The sequence below is a fragment of the Carcharodon carcharias genome, chromosome 4 (assembly GCF_017639515.1).
Source record: "Carcharodon carcharias isolate sCarCar2 chromosome 4, sCarCar2.pri, whole genome shotgun sequence".
NCBI lineage: Eukaryota > Metazoa > Chordata > Chondrichthyes > Lamniformes > Lamnidae > Carcharodon > Carcharodon carcharias.
The window spans coordinates 200,590,459-200,608,640 of record NC_054470.1 but is presented as its reverse complement, the minus strand read 5'-3'; the positions used below and the strand labels follow the sequence as shown (position 1 = coordinate 200,608,640).

Here is an 18,182-nt window from a genome sequence, read left to right as displayed (position 1 = left end):
GGAACAAAGAAATGGCCGACCAACCAAAAAATACTATGGTTCTATCTTCACAAAGGAGGACACAAATAACATACCAGAAATGTTGGGGAACACAGGATTTAGTGAGAGGGAGGAACTGAAGGAAATCAGTAGGAAAATGGTGTTGAGGAAATTGGTGGGATTGAAGGCCGATAAATCCCCAGGGCCTGATAATCTACATCCCAGAAGTGGCCCTAGAAATAGTGGATGCATTGGTGGTCATCTTCCAAATTCTATGGACTCTGGAATAGTTCCTACAGATTGGAGGGTAGCTAATGTAATCCAACTATTTAAAAAGACTTTCAGAAAGCTTTCGATAAAGCCCAACATAAGAGATTAGCTTGTAAAATTAAAGTGCATGGGATTGGGGGTAGTGTATTGAGATGGATAGAAAACTGGTTGGCAGACAGGAAACAAAGAGTAGGAATAAACGGGTCTTTTTCCAAATCGGAGGCAGTGATTTGTGGGGTACCACAGGGATCGGTGCTAGGACCCCAGCTATTCACAATATATATTAATGATTTAGATGAGGGAACTAAATGTAATATCGCCAGATTTACAGATGAGACAAAGCTGGGTGGGAGGGTGAGCTGTGAGGAGGATGCAGAGATGCTTCAGTGTGATTTGGACAAGCTGAGTGAGTGGGCAAATGCATGGCAGATGCAGTATAATGTGGATAATTGTGAGGTTATCCACTTTGGTAGCAAAAACAGGAAGGCAGATTATTATCTGAATGACTATAAATTGAGAGAGGGGAATGTGCAACGAGACCTGGGTGTCCTTGAAGACCAGTCGCTGAAGGTAAGCATGCAGGTGCAGCAGGCGGTAAAGAAGGTAAATGGTATGTTGGCCTTCATAGCGAGAGGATTCGAGTACAGGAGCAGGGATGTCTTGCTGCAATTATACAGGGGCCTTGGTGAGACCACACCTGGAATATTGTGTGCAGTTTTGATCTCCTTATCTAAGGAAGGATGTTCTTGCTATAGAGGGAGTACAGCGAAGGTTTACCCAACTGATTCCTGAGATGGTGGGACTGACATATGAAGAGAGATTGAGTTGGTTAGGATTATATTCGCTGGAGTTCAGAAGAATGAAGGGGGGGTGGGATCTCATAGAAACCTATAAAATTCTAACAGGACTAGACAGGGTAGATGCAGGAAGGATGTTCCTGATGGTGGGGGAGTCTAGAACCAGGGGTCACAGTCTGAGGATATAGGGTAGACCATTTAGGACTGAGATGAGGAGAAATTTCTTCACCCAGAGAGTGGTGAGCCTATGGAATTCGCCACCACAGAAAGTAGTTGAGGCTAAAACATTGTATGTTTTCAAGAAAGAGTTAGATATATCTCTTGGGGCAAAAGGGATCAAAGGATATAGGCAGAAAGCAGGAGCAGGTCGGATGATCAGCAATGATCATAATGAATGGCACAGCAGGTTTGAAGGGCTGAATGGCCTACTCCTGCTCCTGTTTTCTATGTTTCTATGTTTAACTATCTCTCCATGACATTCAATGGCATTACCATCACTGAATCTCCCACTATCAACATCCTGGGGATTACCATTAACCAGAAACTCAACTGGACTAGCCATATAAATACTGTGGCTACAAGAGCAGGTCAGAGGCTAGGAATCTTGCAATGAGTAACTCATCTCCTGACTCCCCAAAGCCTGTCCACCATTTACAAGGCACAAGTCAGGAGTGTGATGGAATACTCTCCACTTGCCTGGATGAGTGCAGCTCCAACAACACTCGAGAATCTTTGCACCATCCAGGACAAAGCAGTGCACTTGATACGCACCCTATCCATCACCTTAAACATTGACTCCCTCCACCACCAATGCACAGTAGCAGCAGTGTGTACCATCTGCAAGATACACTGCAGGAACACACCAAGGCTCCTTAAACAGCATCTTCCAAACTCATGACCTCTATCACCAAGAAGGACAAGGGCAGCATACACATGGGAATATCACCACCTGGAAGCTCTGCTCCAAGTTGCAAACCACCAGCTCCATTACTGCTTTATTGCAACATACAACCGATGTTAGAATTGGAGCTGTGAGTGAGTTGACAGGTTCAAGGTCTAGAGAGGGGAGCGGTTGAGGGTGGAGGGTTTGCCAACGTTTCAGGACTGTCCTGAACCCTCCAGTAATTGAAGTTTAATCTCCAGGACAAAGCTCAAAGCAAAAGAGCAGGTGAAAAGTCATATGAGCATTAAAAAAATCCTTCCTGTACTTTTGTTTATTATCCACTTAGCGATGAAAAGTCTATCGATCTCAGGCTTGAATATACTCAATGACTGAGCATACACAACTTTGTGGGCTAGAGAACTTACATTCCCAATGTTTCATATCCTCTGAAAACTTTATTTTCTGTCTCTTCATCAACCTGATGCATTTAGATTGTAAAAAGCTGAGGGCCCAGCACTGATGCCTGTGGCATTCCAATAGTTGTGTCTGCTCTGGCTCCCTGATTGAGCCATCCACTCACCCCTGCCTTCTTTTCATGGAGCAAGATACAAAAAACAAAAAAACCTCCCCGAAATACTAGAGAACCAAGGGGCTAGTGAGATTGAGGACCTGAAAGGAATTAGTATTAGTAAAAAACTAGCTCTGGAGAAATTACAGGGACTAAAATTGTTAAGTACCCTGGATCTGATGAGATACATCTCAGAGTGTTGACGGAGGTGGCTATAGGGATTTTTAAAAAAACTCATTCATGGGATGTGGGCTTCGCTGATAGTGGATACATAGGTGGTTGCCTTCCAAAATTCTATAGATTCTGGAATTGTTCCTGGTCTTGCCAATGATGCCCACATTCTGTGAAAGAGTAAAAGAAGCTCAATCAAAGTAGGAGTCACTGGCAAAGCAGAGAAGCAATGTGAATGTAAGGCATACAGTGAGAGTCATGGCCAGTGGAATCCTGGCACATAGACACATGGTCATTGCTATCCTCCCAGTTGAGGGGCTGAGATGTCCTGATCCAAACTGACATGTGATCAGATTAGTTAATCCTTGTTGTTGCACCATCCCAGGATTGCAATATCACTGGAAGCTTTTTGCAAGTGTTAGTTAAGCAGCCATTAAACAAAAAACAACCACATCCGTTAGTAGCAGAACAGGAAGTTAAAATTAATCCTCCAGAGTGGGGAAAGATGTTGAGTCCCTGACCCTTGCCTCAGCTGTCGCAGGAGAGAAGTCCCTTCCTGTGAAAAGCTTTTATAACCCATGGGATGGTAAGGGGCAGACAGAGAGCCACACACTGTCCCCAATTGTCTTCTCAACCTTGCTCACCCCACTCAGGGTTGCTAGCAGGAGATCACCATGCTGAGAAGTGCGTGTGTGTATCTGAGTGTGTGTGTGATTATGTGTGTGTGTGATTGTATATGTGTGATTGTGTGTGTGATTGTGTGTGTGTGTGATTGTGTGTGTGTGATTGTGTATGTGTGAGTGTGTGTGTGATTATGTGTGTGTGTGATTGTGTGTATGTGTGATTGTGTTTGTGATTGTGTATGTGTGCGCATATGGGCATGTGTGTATGTGAGGGAGGCTGTGTGTGTGTGTGTGTGTGTGTGTGTGTGTGTGCGAGAGATAGACTGTGTGTGTATTGTCAATAATAAGTGAGAGCAATATTGCCCTCAGGGTGAAAGAGTGTGCCACTGCCCAGACCTATATATGTAGAATGGAACAGTGATCTGGGATGAGAGGGGAGTACTGTACCCCAACACGGAGCAGTTATCTGGGAGGGGAGGGGAGGGGAGTACTGTATCCTAACACAGAGCAATGGGGTGGAGAAAGAAAGGGGATATCCTATACACTAAGGCATATCAATGATGTAGATTTGGAGGTAAGAACTAAAATATCTTGTCCATTCTTAAATGTGTTAAACTTTAAGCTAGGCTGGTTGCATTGCAGCACTCGATGATGATGCTTGTTCAAAGGGTGAACAAAGACCCCAACCCACCATTGGGACGTGCCATCTGACCTACGCTACAGTGAAAGTTCCTGCTTTACGCGGCCCTTTCAGATTCTAAAGCGCTCTGAGAGAAGAAAGAAGATTTACCTTAACAGAAAAATTGCAGAGAAGTTCAGCCACTGACTGAGCGTCTGGTCGGGTCGTCAATAAAGGGCGCTTGTGAAACTTGCTGATCAGAGACTATTTAACACCCTGAGTGCTCACCGGCTGAAAACTGTCCAGTGCCACCACTGAGACAGAGAGAGAGAGGGAGAGAATGAGTCTCCCAGCCCAGCCCAGCCCAGGCAGTGAGGAAGCAGTAAAGAGGAACAGTAAGCAAGTTGAAAAAAAACCTCACCACAAAACCATTTAAAGGGGGAAAGGGGGTCATGGCAAATGAGAATGGAACAAAAAACATAAGAATAGATTTAAAATTATCCATCACATCATAAAGCTCCACATCAAGCAAAGAGAGTTCATTATTGGAATAATTGAAAAGTTAGTGAACAAACGACACTGAGTCTGTTAAACACAGAACCACATCAATAATCTGTTCAAACGGAAGTGCCTGATTAACCGGTTAAGTAGTTTGTAACAGGGTTTGGAATGTGTAAAGAAAGACTTACATTTCTTTAGTGTCTTTCAAAACCAGAATCACATGCATTCTAAATATTGGAAGCAGCATTTTATAGACAGATATAATTCATCCCACAACCAATTCCTCAGACCAAAGCTCTGCAGTCCTCCACATCCAGTCATGAATGATGGTGGACAATTATACAACTTACCTGAGGAGGAGGCACAATGGGAGAGCCAAACACATCAGTGCAAAAGACAAGGTTGAAGCCTTTGCAAACATCTTCGGTCTAAAGGGTTGAGTGATGATCCATCTTGGTCTCCTCCTGAAATCTCCAATGACAATCTCCTGCTAATTTGGTTCACTTCACGTGATATCGAGAATCTGCAGAAGGCACTTGTTTCTGCAAAGGCTATGGGTTCTAACAATATCCTGGCGATAGTACTGAAGACTTGTGTTCCAGAACTAACACCATGCCAAATCAGGCTGTTCCAGTGCAGCTGCAACACTGTCATCTACCCAACAATGTGGAAAATTGCCCAGGTATGTCCTATCCACAAAAAGCAGGGCAAATCCAATCCGGCCAACCATTGGTCTACTCTCAATCATCAGCAAAGGGATAAGGTCAAGTAGGTTTTTCCCTCATGTTGGTTTTCTCATCGCCAGCTGCTGGCCTAGTCAGGCTGCTATGTCCTTCAGAACTTAACCAGTTTGGTCAGTAGTGGTGCTACTGAGCCACTGTTGGTTGTGGACATTGAAGTCCCCATTAGAGTACATTCTGCACCCTTGCCACACTCAGTGCTGGCTCCAAGTGGTGTTCAAGTGGAACACAAACACTTCCTTCCTGAAGTGACAGGGGATTACAATTTAATGGGCAGTATCGTCCCAGATTTGCACTAAGTGCGATAGCGGGTGGGTAAAATGATGTCTTACCAGCCAGCCACAATAGCGGCTTTTCACACCGTATCATCCCAAACCCACTGCATTAATTCTGCATTCCTGGGTAACAGGCCATTTCATGGCGGGCAGGCTCTCATTCACCCGCCACTCCATCACCATGCTGCTTTGTCATACCTCTCAGAGCTTGCAGCCCACGAGTGCCAGGTGGAAGACAGGATGGCCCTGAAAGGCAAAATGACTACAGCCCCCTGCTTCAGTGGCATGTCCCTCGGGTGCCTTTTGAACGCTTTGGAGGACAGCCGAGATGTCCTCTACTCCCACTCTAGCCGCAGGATAGGCAACAACCTCACTAATCTGGCTTGGGAGGTGGTGGCAGCGGTGGTCAGGGCCATTGCCCTGCAAAAGATGCCAGCCAACCAGTGCCACTACAGGATGAATGGTCTCGTCCATTCTGCCAGGGTAACTCACTCTTCTCATCACTCTCAACTCACACACTCACAAACCAATCACACATCTACATGGATCTCACACCTCAAGGGACAACACCACTAACTCTCACACAATCCCTCACATCTCCATCAGGCTCATATCCTCTGGAGCTCATATCCTCATCCTGTCCATGTCTCCGCTCACCACACAAACATTCCACACAGCGCCATGTGTCCTACTCACTCTCTGTCAATCTGTTTCATGCAGGAGAAGCTGGTTCACAGCAGCAGGGAGAGGTCCTAGATTGGGGGTGGAGTGGCAAACATTAGACCCCTCACTCACTTTGAGGAGCTGCCATCACACTGACTGGGGAGGATGTGGGCCCTACGTGCAGTGATGGTGAAGTCAGCAGCGAACACCCTCGTGAGGATCCTGCACCACATCATCCCTCTCTCAACACAACTGGTAGTCTCTCTCCCTCTCTCTCTCTCTCTCTCCTGCTTGTGACTCTGCTGCCAGGCACTAATTATCTCTACTTTGGTTCACAGGGAGCTCTGCCAAGTAACTGTCACCCTCAGCCAGCCAGTCCCTCAGCTCCATCCAGCTCCTCAACTCCAGCCAAGAGGACACCTCCTCCATTGAAGAGCTGGAAATAAGCAGCCTGGAAGACCCGTCACAGCGCTTACCCACACCCTCCACCAGCGCAGAGACACACACCTCGGTGGGATCTAGATCTAGAGCAGGATCCGGTTCACAATCTGGTGGTCACCACATGGACATATGTCCACAGCAGCAAGAGGCAGGTTCAACTCCCCGGCACTCGTAGGACTGCTGGGGAAGAGGCATCTGTGAGGTCCGAGTCAGATGACGAACCTCTGGATTTGGTTCCAACTCACCATGGAGAGTCAGCAGAAGGCATGGGAACATCACGCAGGGCTGTTGGAAGCCCTCAACAGAGTGACACGCGAGTCGGAGGAGTGTGTCCACCAGCTCTCTAATGAAGTGACACCCATGTGCAAGTATGGAGATCTCCATGGGGAGGATGGCAGATGCCATGGAGACCCTGGTCCAGCAGAATGTGAAGATGTGTGCAGACCTGCACTCCATCGCAGGAGCCATGGATGAGTTCCTGCAGTGACAACCAGAGAGAAAAACAGGTTCTCCAGCTGCTCCTTCCCTTCAAGGGCACCCAAAGGGAGGAGGAGCGGCAGTTGGACACCCCGGGTCATCCACTCAAAGGCTGTCTGTTCCCCCCGAGTCCCCTTTGCCCGTGAGCCTCTCAGCCTCGTCCTCTGTCACCGCAGAGGGAGCAACTAGCCAATGACTGATTTTGGAGGGAGAAGTGTGTGTGTGTGTGTGTGTGTGTGGCAGGGTCTTTCAAAGCCTCATGCAAGCATTCTCCCATGCATGTGGGTCCTTCACATTTCATACTCACCCAATATCCTGAGCATTTTCAGTGCTGCCTGCTGGGGTTCGCTTTCAGTCAACCATCTGAGCCGACTTACATCTCCGCCCACCCACTGACTACACTCCCATGCAGCACCTGATCTCACCCACCACGACTCAAGTTTCACTTTCAATTTGGACAGCATCATCTGGATTCGCTTTTTCATGAGCTCCCCGTGTTTTCCCCTCCCCCAGTCACCCACTTCCTTTCTGCCATCACAGTTAACACCCCCCAGCATCACCTTCCACCTCCCCCCCGTGACCTACCAGCCACGACCCTTTTCCTTTGGGGATGTCCAGGTGAATGTGCATGTTCCCTTCCTGCCCGAAAACCCCTATCCCCATCCACATTAAACTCCCCGACCTCCTCCTTCCCACCCCAGGGTCTGTGTCCACCTCCAGGTCCCCATCAACCACACTTGCCATGCCTTCTACTGTTACTGTAGGACACTCACACTTCCACCCTGCAGCCGCACTCTGCCCTCAGTCATTCTCACCATTCCCTCATACCACATCCACCCTCAGTTCACTCCCCAAGAGGGAGGCATGGACTCATCAGACCCCTCCCATACACGTTTACCTGGACATCCCCCCTCCAGAACCCTTAGCCCCAACCAGGGAACCTCTTCCCCTTCCCACCTGGAACCCCTTCCTCCCCCTGGAACCCCATCTGCCTAGAACCCCTTCCTCTCCGGACCCCTTCCTGCCTTGGAACCCCTTCTCCCCTGTGGACCCCTTCCCCCTTCTGGACCCCATTCCCGCTTGGAACCAGCTTAAACCCCCGGACTCCCCTCCCCATGGTCGACTCCCCTCCCCATGGTCATCCCCCCAATTGGACTCCACCCTTGCTTAGCCCTTCCCATACAAGTACTATGGCTACAAGAGCAGGTCAGAGGCTAGGAATCCTGTGACGAGTAACACAGCTTCTGACTCCCCAAAGCCTGTCCACCATCTACAAGGCACAAGTCAGGAGTGGGATGGAATACTTCCCACTTGTCTGGATGAGTGCAGCTCCCACAACATTCAAGAAGCTCGACACTATCCAGGACAAAGGAGCCCACTCGGTTGGAACCACATCCACACTGACGCACAGTAGCAGCAGTGTGTACCATCTACAAGATGCACTGCAGGAATTTACCAAGGCTCTTCAACGGCATCTTCCAAACCCACGGCCATTACCATCTAGAAGGACAAGGGCAGCAGATAGACAGAAACACCATCACTTAGAAGTTCCCCTTCAAGTCACTTACCATCCTGATTTGGAAATATATCGCTGTTCCTTCACTGTCGCTAGGTCAAAATCCTGGAACTCCCTCCCTAACAGCACTGTGGGTGTACCTACACCACATGGACTGTAGCGGTTCAAGAAGGCAGCTCACCACCACCTTCTCGAGGGCAACTCGGGATGGGCAATAAATGCCGGCCCAGCCAACGATGCCCACAGTCCGTGAATGAATAAAAAAAAACCTCACCCAATCCTGACACCTTCATCCCCCCCTCCCAACCTCACCCCATCCTGACATCTCTTCCTCTCCCAGTCGATCCTAGACCTTCCTTTCCCAAGCACAGCTTGACCTCCCTCTTCACCCCCCCCGACCATCATCTGTTGTGAGCAGACCCAAACGGTGACTTTCCAACTTCTGTGCACTGCTTCACGATGGAGCCATGTCCATGAGAATCCACCCAGCATGCCATGGACATTCCTCCAGTATGCCTTTAGTGCAGGGCTCCAGAAGTTTCTGATCCTCGGATGTCTGTGGTGTAAGCAAGGCCCTTGCGGTAAGTCCCAACTTCTGCATGTCACACTTGTCAAGACGTGTTCTGCACCGACGTATTTTCCCACTGACATGGACAGACAATCTGGGGTGGATGAGGTTGATCACAACGGACTGGCCTTATAATGATTTGCAGATGTATTAAAATGAGGCTCCCAACGTCCAATGGTGGTGAACGGAGCCTGCCATTGACTGGCTGAGCAGACGATCACAAACTGGTTTCATGGTGGCCTTCTCTCCATATTGTCTGCTCATGTCGACAAGCATGCCCTATGCAAGTGGGCATGGACAATTCTGCCCAATGTATTGTTTTGTCATTCACACTACAGAAACTCTAAGAGAATGGGATTCTTGATCTAGGTTTCCAATGCAGTAGTATTGTTATTCATATGACTGTCATTGTCATTATGTGGTTGAGAGGGAACACACATGTGGTTCATGACATGCAAATACCACACGGACTGTAGATTTTCCAGGAAGGTGCAGACTCATTTTCTTTTTATTCTTTCAAGGGGTGTGGGCATTGCTCGCAAGGCCAGCATGTTGTCCATCCCTAATTGCCCTTAAATTGAGTGGCTTGCTGGGCCATTTCAGAGGGCAGTTAAGAGTCAAACACATTGCAGTGGGTCTGGAGGTCTGGAGTCACATGTAGGCCAGGCCAGGTAAGGGCATTAGTGAACCAGACGGGTTTTTACAACAATTAGTTGCCATGGTAACCATTACTGAGACTAACGTTATATTCCAGAATTATTAATTAATAAACCCTAGTTCAATGAAGAGTGCAGGAGGACATGCCAGGAGCATCAGCAGGTATACCTAAAAATGAGGTGTCAACCTGGTGAATCTATAACACAGGACTACTTATGTGCCAAACAGAGATAAGTGATTCCACAAACAACGGATCAGATCTAAGCTCTGCCGTCCTGCTACATCCAGTCACATATGGTAGTGGACGATTAAACAACTCACTGGAAAAGGAGGCTCCTCATATATTCCCAACCTCAATGACGGGGAACCCAGCACATCAATGCAAAAGATAAGGCTAAAGCATTTGCAGCAATTTTCAGCCAGAAGTGCAGAGTGGATGATCCATTTCAGCCTCCTCCCAGGGTCCCCAGCATCACAGATGCCAGTCTTCAGCCAATTCGATTCACTCCATGTGATGTCAAGAAATGGTTGAAGGCTCTTGATGCTACAAAGGCTATGGATCCTGACAATATTCCAGCTATAGTACTGAAGACTTGTGTTCTGGAACTTGCCGCACCCTTGTCAAGCTGTTCCAGTACAGTTACAACACTGGCATCTACTTGGCTATGTGGAAAATTGCCCATGTATGTCCTGTACACAAAAAGCAGGACAAATCCAACCAATCCTATTACCACCCCATCAGTCTACTCATAATTATCAGTAAACTGATGGAAGGTGTCATCAACAGTACTATCAAGCAGCACTTGCTTTGCAATAACCTGCTCATTGATGCTCAGTTTGTGTTCCACCAGAGCCACTCAGCTCCTGACCTCATTACAGCTTTGGTTCAAACATGGACAAAAGAGCTGAACTCCAGAGGTGAGGTGAGAGTGACTGCCCTTGACATCAAGGCAGCATTTGATTGAGTGTGGCATCAAGGAGCCCTAGCAAAACTGGAGTCAATGGGAATCAGGGAAAAACTCTCTGTTGGTTGGAGTATTACCTAGCACAAAGGAAGATGGTTGTGGTTGTTGGAGTCAGTCATCTCAGCTCCAGGACATCACTGCAAGGTTTCCTCAGGGTAGTGTACTTGAACCAACCATCTTCAGCTGCCTCATCAATGAACTTCCTTCCATCATAAGGTCAGAAGTGGGGATGTTCGCTGATGAGTTCAGCCAATTCGATTCACTCCACGTGATATCAAGAAACAGCTGAAGGCACTGGATACTGCAAAGGCTATGGGCGCTGAAAATATGCAGGCAATAGTACTGGAGATTTGTGCCCCAGAACTTCCCGCGCCCCTAGCCAAGCTGTTCCAGTATGGCTACAACACTGGCATCTACCCAGCTATATAGAAAATTGCCCAGGTATAGCCTGTACACAAAAAGCAGGACAAATCCAACCCGGCCAATTACTGCCCCATCAGTCTACTCTCAATCATCAGTAAATAAATGAAAGGGGTCACTAACAGTACTTTCAAGTGGCACTTGCTTAGCAATAATCTGCTCACTGATGCCCGGTTTAGGTTCCGCCAGGACCACTCAGCTCCTGACCTCATTACAGCCTTGGTTCAAACATGGACAAAAGGGCAGAACTCCTGAGGTGAGGTGAGAGTGACTGCCCTTGACATCAAGGCAGCATTTGACCGGGTATGGCATCAAGGAGCCCTAGCAAAACTGGAGTCAATAGGAATCAGGGGGAAAACTCTCCGTTGGATGGAGTCATACCTAGCACAAAGGAAGATGGTTGTGGTTGTTGGAGGTCAGTCATCTCAGGTCCAGGGCATCACTGTAGGAGTTCCTCAGGGTACTGTCCTGGGCTCAACCATCTTCAGCTGCTCATCAATGACTTCCTTCCATCATAAGGTCAGAAGTAGGGATGTTCGCTGATGATTGCACAACGTTCAGCACCATTTGTGACTCCTCAGATACTGAAGCAGTCCATGTCCAAATGCAGCAAGACCTGGACAATATCCAGGCTTGGGCTGACAAGTGTCAAGTAACATTCGCACCACACAACTGTCAGTTAATGACCATCTTCAACAAGGGAGAATCGAACCATCGCCCCTTGATGTTCAATGGCATTACCATCACTGAATCCCCCACTATCAATATCCTCAGGGTTATCATTGGCCAGAAACTGAACTGGACTAGCGATATAAATACTGTGGCTACAAGAACAGGTCAGAAGCCAGGAATCGTGCAATGAGTAACTCACCTCCTGACTCCCCAAATCCTGTCCACCATCTACAAGGCACAAGTCTGGAGTGAAATGGAATACTCTCCACTTGCCTGGATGAGTGCAGCTCCCACAACACTCAAGAAACTGGATACAGTCCAGGACAACGCAGTCCACTTGATTGGCACCACAAATAGTCACAACCTCCATCACTGACACACAGTAGCAGCAGTGTGTACCATCTACAAGATGCACTGCAGGAATTCACCAAGGCTCCTTAGGCAGCACCTTCCAAACCCACAATCACTACCACCTAGAACGACAAGGGCAGCAGATAGATGGGAACACCACCACCCGGAAGTTCCTCTTCAAGTCACTCACTATCCTGACTTGGAAATATATTGCCGTGCTTTCACTGTCACTGGGTCAAAATCCTGGAACTCCGTTCTTAACAGCACTGTGGGTGTACCTACACCACAAGGACTGCAGCGGTTCAAGAAGGCAGCTCACCACCACCTTTCAAGGGCTATTAGGGATGGGCAATAAATGCTGACCCAGCCAGTGAAGCCCACATCCCATAAATGAATTTAAGAAAATCCTGTGAATCACCTCCTGACCCGCTAAAGCCTGTCCATCATCTACAACGCTCAAGTTAGGAGTAGTAGCCGGCTTGATTGGCACTCTTTCTACAAACATTGACTCCTTCCACCACCGACGCACAGTAGCAGCAGTGTGTACCAATAACAAGCTGCACTGCAGCAATTCACCAAGGCACCTTAGACAGCACCTTCCAAACCCACGACCACTACCATCTAGAAGGACAAGGGCAGCAGATATATGGGAACACCATCACCTGGAATTTCCCCTCCAGGTTACTCACCATCCTGACTTGGAAAAAATATATTGCCGCTTTTCACTGTCGCTGGGTCAAAATCCTTAAATTCCCTCCCTAACACCATCATTGGTGTACTTACACCACATGGAATGCGGGAATTCAGAAGTGTGGCTCACCACCACCACCTTCTCAAGGGAAATTAGGGATGGGCAACAAATGCTGGCCTGGCCAGCAATGCCCACATCCCATGAATGAATAAAAAAAATTCATAGATTTCAAATTCCTCCAGCTGCTGTGATGGGATTTGAACCCATGTCTGCAGAGCATTAGCCTGCATTAACAAGAATAACAAGAGAACCTGATTCATTGCTTAGTGTTCACTTTGATTGTCCTTCCACTTTAAATACAAATATACAAAAACCTGAAACAGAGAATGTGCAACTGGCCCATCGATCCATCACAGAATGCTTACTGCATAGAAGGCGGCCATTTGGCCCACCATGTTTGCACCGGCTCTCCAAATGAGCATTATGGTTTTGTGCAATTCTCCTGCCTTTTCCCTGTACCCTTGCATATTGTATCTATTTAAATAATTGTCTGTTGCCCTCTTTAATGCCTTGATGAAGCTGCCTCCACCATTTCCAGACAGTGCATTCCAGACTTGAATACTCTCTGTGTGAAAAAGTGTTTTCTCACATTGCATTTGCTTTTTTTGCTTTATCTTTTCACTTTAAATCTGTGCCCTCTCATTCTCTACCCTTTTTCGAGGAGGAACAGCTTCTCCCTATCTACTCTATCCAGCCCCGTCATGATTTTGAACAACTCTTATCAATCTCCTCTACGTCTTCTCCTCTCCAAGGAGAACAGTCCCAACCTCTTCAATCTATTTTCATTACTGAAGTTTTCATTCCTGGAACCATTCTTGTAAACCTCTTCTGCACTCTCCCCAATGCATTCACATCCTTCCTGTGGTGTGTCGCCCAAATCTGTACACAATACTCCAGCTGAGGTCTAACCACTGTCTCATATAAACTCAGCATATCCTCCTTGCTCTTCTACTCTATGTTTCTATTAATAGAGTCTGGATACTGTATGTTTTTTTAACTGCTCTGTCCACCTGTCCTGCCATCTTCAATGGCCTATGCACATATACATCCAGGTCCCTTTGCTCCTGCATCCCCTTAAGAATTGTACCCCTTATTTTGTATGGTCTCTCCATGTTCTTCCTACTAAAATGCATCACCTCACACTCCTCTGCATTGAACTTCATCAGGGGAGGTGATGGTGCAGTGGAACTAGTAACCCAGGATAATCCTCTGGGAACCTGGGTTCAAATGCCACCACGGCAGATGGTGGAATTTGAATTCAATAAAAATCTGGAGTTAAAAGTCTAATGATAACCATGAATCGATTGTTGTAAAAACCCATCTGGTTCACTAATGCCCTTTAGGGAAGGAAATGTGCTGTCCTTCCCTGGTCTGGACTACATGTCCACAACATGTCCAGACCCGCAACAAATGTTTGACTCTCAAAAATTAGGGATGGGCAGTAAATGCAATTCAAGCTGGCCTAGACAGTGACACCCACATCCAGTGAATTAAAAATAACCTACCTTCCCACTCCACCAACTTGTCTATGCCCTTTTGAAGTTCTACACCTTCCTCCTCACAGGTTACAATGCTTCCAAGTTTCGAATCATCTGCAAACTTTGAAATTGTCCCCTGCACATCAAGAACTAGATTATTAATATATATCAGGAAAAGCAAGGATCCCAATACCAACCAAACCTTCCGCCAACCTGAAAAATATCCATTACTCATTGTTTCCTATTACTCAGCCAATTTTGTATCCACGTTGCTACTGTCCCTATTATTCCATGAGCTAGAACCTTTCTCACAAGTCGGTTGTGTGGCGAATGCCTTTGGTACACCACATCAACAGCATTACCCTCATCAATCCTCTCCATTGCCTCTTCAAAAAACTCCAGCAAGTTAGTTAAACACAATTTCTCCTTTAGAAATCCATGCTGGCTCTTCCTTATCAACCCATATTTTGCCATGTGACTACTAATTCTATACCAAATAATTGTTTCTAGAATCTTGCGCACCACTGAAGTTAAACCTTTTTTGAACAAGGACATACTGTTTGCAAATCTCCAGTCCTCTAGCAACTCCCCTGAGTCTGAGGAAGACTGAAAGATTATGGCCAATGCCCCTGCAATTTCTTTCAATATCCTTGAATCTATCTCATCCAATCCTAGTACCTTGTCAACTTTAAGTACTGACAGTTTATCCAACACTTCATCCTTATCAATTTTGAACCCTTCTAGTGACAGGGTTTCCTCCTCTGTCACCATGGCCCCGGTAGCATCTGCTTCTTTGGTAAAGACAGATGCAAAGTATTCATTTAACACCTCAGCCATGCTCCCTGCCTCCATGTGTAAGTCCCCTTTTGATCCCTAATCGGCCCTGCTCCTTTTACCACCCTTTTGCCATTTGTGTGCCAATAGAAGGCTTTGATATCCCCGTTTATGCTGGCTACCAGTCTTATCTCATAAACTCTCTTTGTTTCTCTTATTTGCTTTTCACCTCCCTTCTGAACCTTCTTTATTTCGCTGGTTCTCAGTTGTATTTTCTATCTGACGCCTGTCATTAGCACATTTTTTCTTCTTTGCCTTAATTTCTATCTCCATTTTCATCCAGGCAGTTCTGGATTTGTTTGCCCTACCTTTCCTTTTTGAGGGGATCTACCTTGACTGTGCCCGAATCATTTCTTCACTGAAGGTAGCCCATTGTTCAGCTACAGTTCTTCCCGCCAACCTTTCGTTCCAATCCATCCAGTCCAGCTCCTTTCTTGCCCCATTGAAGTCGGCTCTCTCCCAGTTAATTACTCTTACTCTGGATTGCCCATTGTCCTTTTCTATCATCGTCCTAAACCTTATGTTACAATGATCACTGTCTCCTAAGTGTTCCCCCACTGACACTTGAACTACTTGGCCCACCTCATTTCCAAGAACCAGGTCCAACAGTGCATCTTTTCTTGTTGGATTGGACACATACTGCTGTCGAAAATTTTCCTGAATACAATCTAGCAACTCTTGCCCCTCTTCACCCTTTACACCACCACTGTCCCAGTCTACATTCGGGTAATTGAAGTCACCCATTATAACTACTGTATAATGTTTGCATCTCTCTGCAATTTCCCAGCAGATTTGTCCCTCTACATCCTTCTCACTAGTTGGTGGTCAAAAGATTACACTAAGCAATTTAATTGCACCCTTTTTGTTCCTTAGCTCTAACCAAATTGATTCTGTCCTTGACCCCTTTGGGACATCCTCTTTCTTCAGCACTGCAATGCTCTCCTTAACCAATACCACCACCCCTCCTCCTTTCCTTCCTTTCCTATCTCTTCTGAACACCTTGTACCCAAGAATATTTAACCCCAGTTCTGCCCTCCCTTGAGCCAGGTCTGCTTATCGCCACAACATCATATTTCCACCTGTCAATATGTGCTTGTAACTCCCCAATCTTATTTACCATACTCCGTGCATTCACATACATGCATAGTAACCCTGATTTAGTCTTCATGACTTTCTCCCTTACACCGACTGCACCTTACTCCAAATTGCTATTCTTTATACAAGTGCTATCACATGAAGTTATGACCCCATCCGACAACATCAACATGTTGCCTTTATAGTCGTAAGACGCACCAAGACACTTCACAGGATCATTACAAAATCTAAACTGACCATAAGGAGATATTAGGGCAGATGACTAAAGCCTGGTCAAAAATGTAGGTCTTAAGGGGCAGGTTAAATAAGGAGGGAGCAATAAAAGGAAGAGAGATTTAAGGTGGGAATTCCAGAGCTGAGGTCCATTGGTAGAGTGGAGAGAAACTAGGAGATGCAGGAGGCCAGAATTGGAGGAGAGCAGATTTTGTTTTTATTCTTTCATTGAATGTGGGTGTTGCTGGCTGGGCCAGCATTTATGCCCTTCCCTAATTACCTTTGAGAAGGGAGTTGCCTTCTTGAACCAGTGCAGTGATGTAGGAACACCTACACTGCTGTTAGGGAGGGAGTTCCAGGATTTTGACCCAGTGACAGTGAAGGAATGATGATATGGTTCGAAGTCAGGATGGTGAGTGACTTGGAGGGGAACTTCCAGGTGGCGGTGTTCCCATCTATCAGCTACTCTTGTCCTTCTAGATGGTAGGGGTAGTGGGTTTGGAAGGTGCTGTTGAAGGAGCCTTGGTGAATTCCTGCAGTGCATCTTGTAGCTGGTACAAACCGCTGCTACTGTGCATCGGTGGTGGAGGGAGTGAATATTTAAGTAAGTGAGGTGGTGCTAATCAAATGGACTTTTTTCTCTCTTCTCAGATGCAATGTGGGCATCACTGGCAAGGGCAGCATTGCTGCCCATCTCTAATTGCCCTTGAACTGAATGGCTGAATAGGCCATTTCAGAGGGCAGTTTATAATCAATTACATTGCTTTGTCCTGGATGGTGTCACGCTTCTTGAGTGTTGCTGGAGCTCCACTCATCCAGCCAAGTGGAGAGTATTCCACCAGGCTCGTGACTTGTGCCTTGTAGATGTGGACAGGCTTTGGGGAGTCAGGAGGTGAGTTACTCGCCACAAAATTTCCAACCTCTGACCTGTTTCTGTAAATGCTGCTGCGTTTCCTACAGTGCAGCAGCGGACATGCTTGGAAAAATACTTTGTTTGCGATAAGGCGCTTTGACATGCCTGTTGGTTGTGAAAGATGCTAGCTGCCATAAACCAGCAAAGTTGAAGTTCCCATTGAAATTGACAGGCCAAGGAGAAGGTAAGTGTCCAAGGTAAGTCGCTGGGGTTTGGGGAGTGGAGATGATTTGAGGTTGGGGGGTATAAGAGGTCAGGGGCTTATCGCACCTCAGGGGGGACGTGGGGGTGGGGCCTTGAGGGGGTTGGGGAGGGTTTGTCCTTGGTGGGGGAGGGGGGTGTGGTAGGCCAGTGGGTTGGACTTTGGGGATTGGGGGTGATTCGGATTCGGGAGGGGGTGGGGGACTGGGACGGTCCTCAGTGGGGAAGTGGGTGGTGAGTCAGACCTCAAGCATGGGGCAGGGTGAGTCGGTCCTCTGGGGCTGGAGTCAGGATGGTCGGTGGGCGTTGGAACTGCGGGGGGTCAGACCAGGTCGGATCAGGCCCTGCGGGTTGGTTCAGGTCAGGTTGGGATGGGGGTGGGGCCAGTGGGGTTGGGCCAGCAGGGCATAGGGGTTGGGATGGGTCGGGTATTGGGGGAGGAGGAGGTTCAGTTGGGTCGCTCCCTGGGGCTGGGGTGGATGTTGTGTTGGGTCTGTGGCAAGGGGTTTCGAGACAGGGTGGGTTTGGGCCCTCTGGCAGG

At 47.3% G+C, this 18,182-nt stretch overlaps 1 protein-coding gene across 4 annotated transcripts in view; it reads right to left on the bottom strand.

Annotated features, from left to right (window-relative positions):
- Positions 1-18,182, bottom strand: part of LOC121277472 (FYN-binding protein 1) — a 205,771-nt gene that overhangs the window by 159,493 nt on the left and 28,096 nt on the right. Inside the window, exon 1 of one of the 4 annotated variants that reach the window (XM_041187003.1) lies at positions 4,082-4,280. The exons of the other annotated variants lie outside the window; for them this stretch is intronic. The gene's annotated coding sequence lies outside the window, so the exon portion shown is untranslated. Of the gene's footprint in view, positions 1-4,081; positions 4,281-18,182 lie in introns of those variants that run through there. 4 annotated transcript variants of the gene reach the window in all.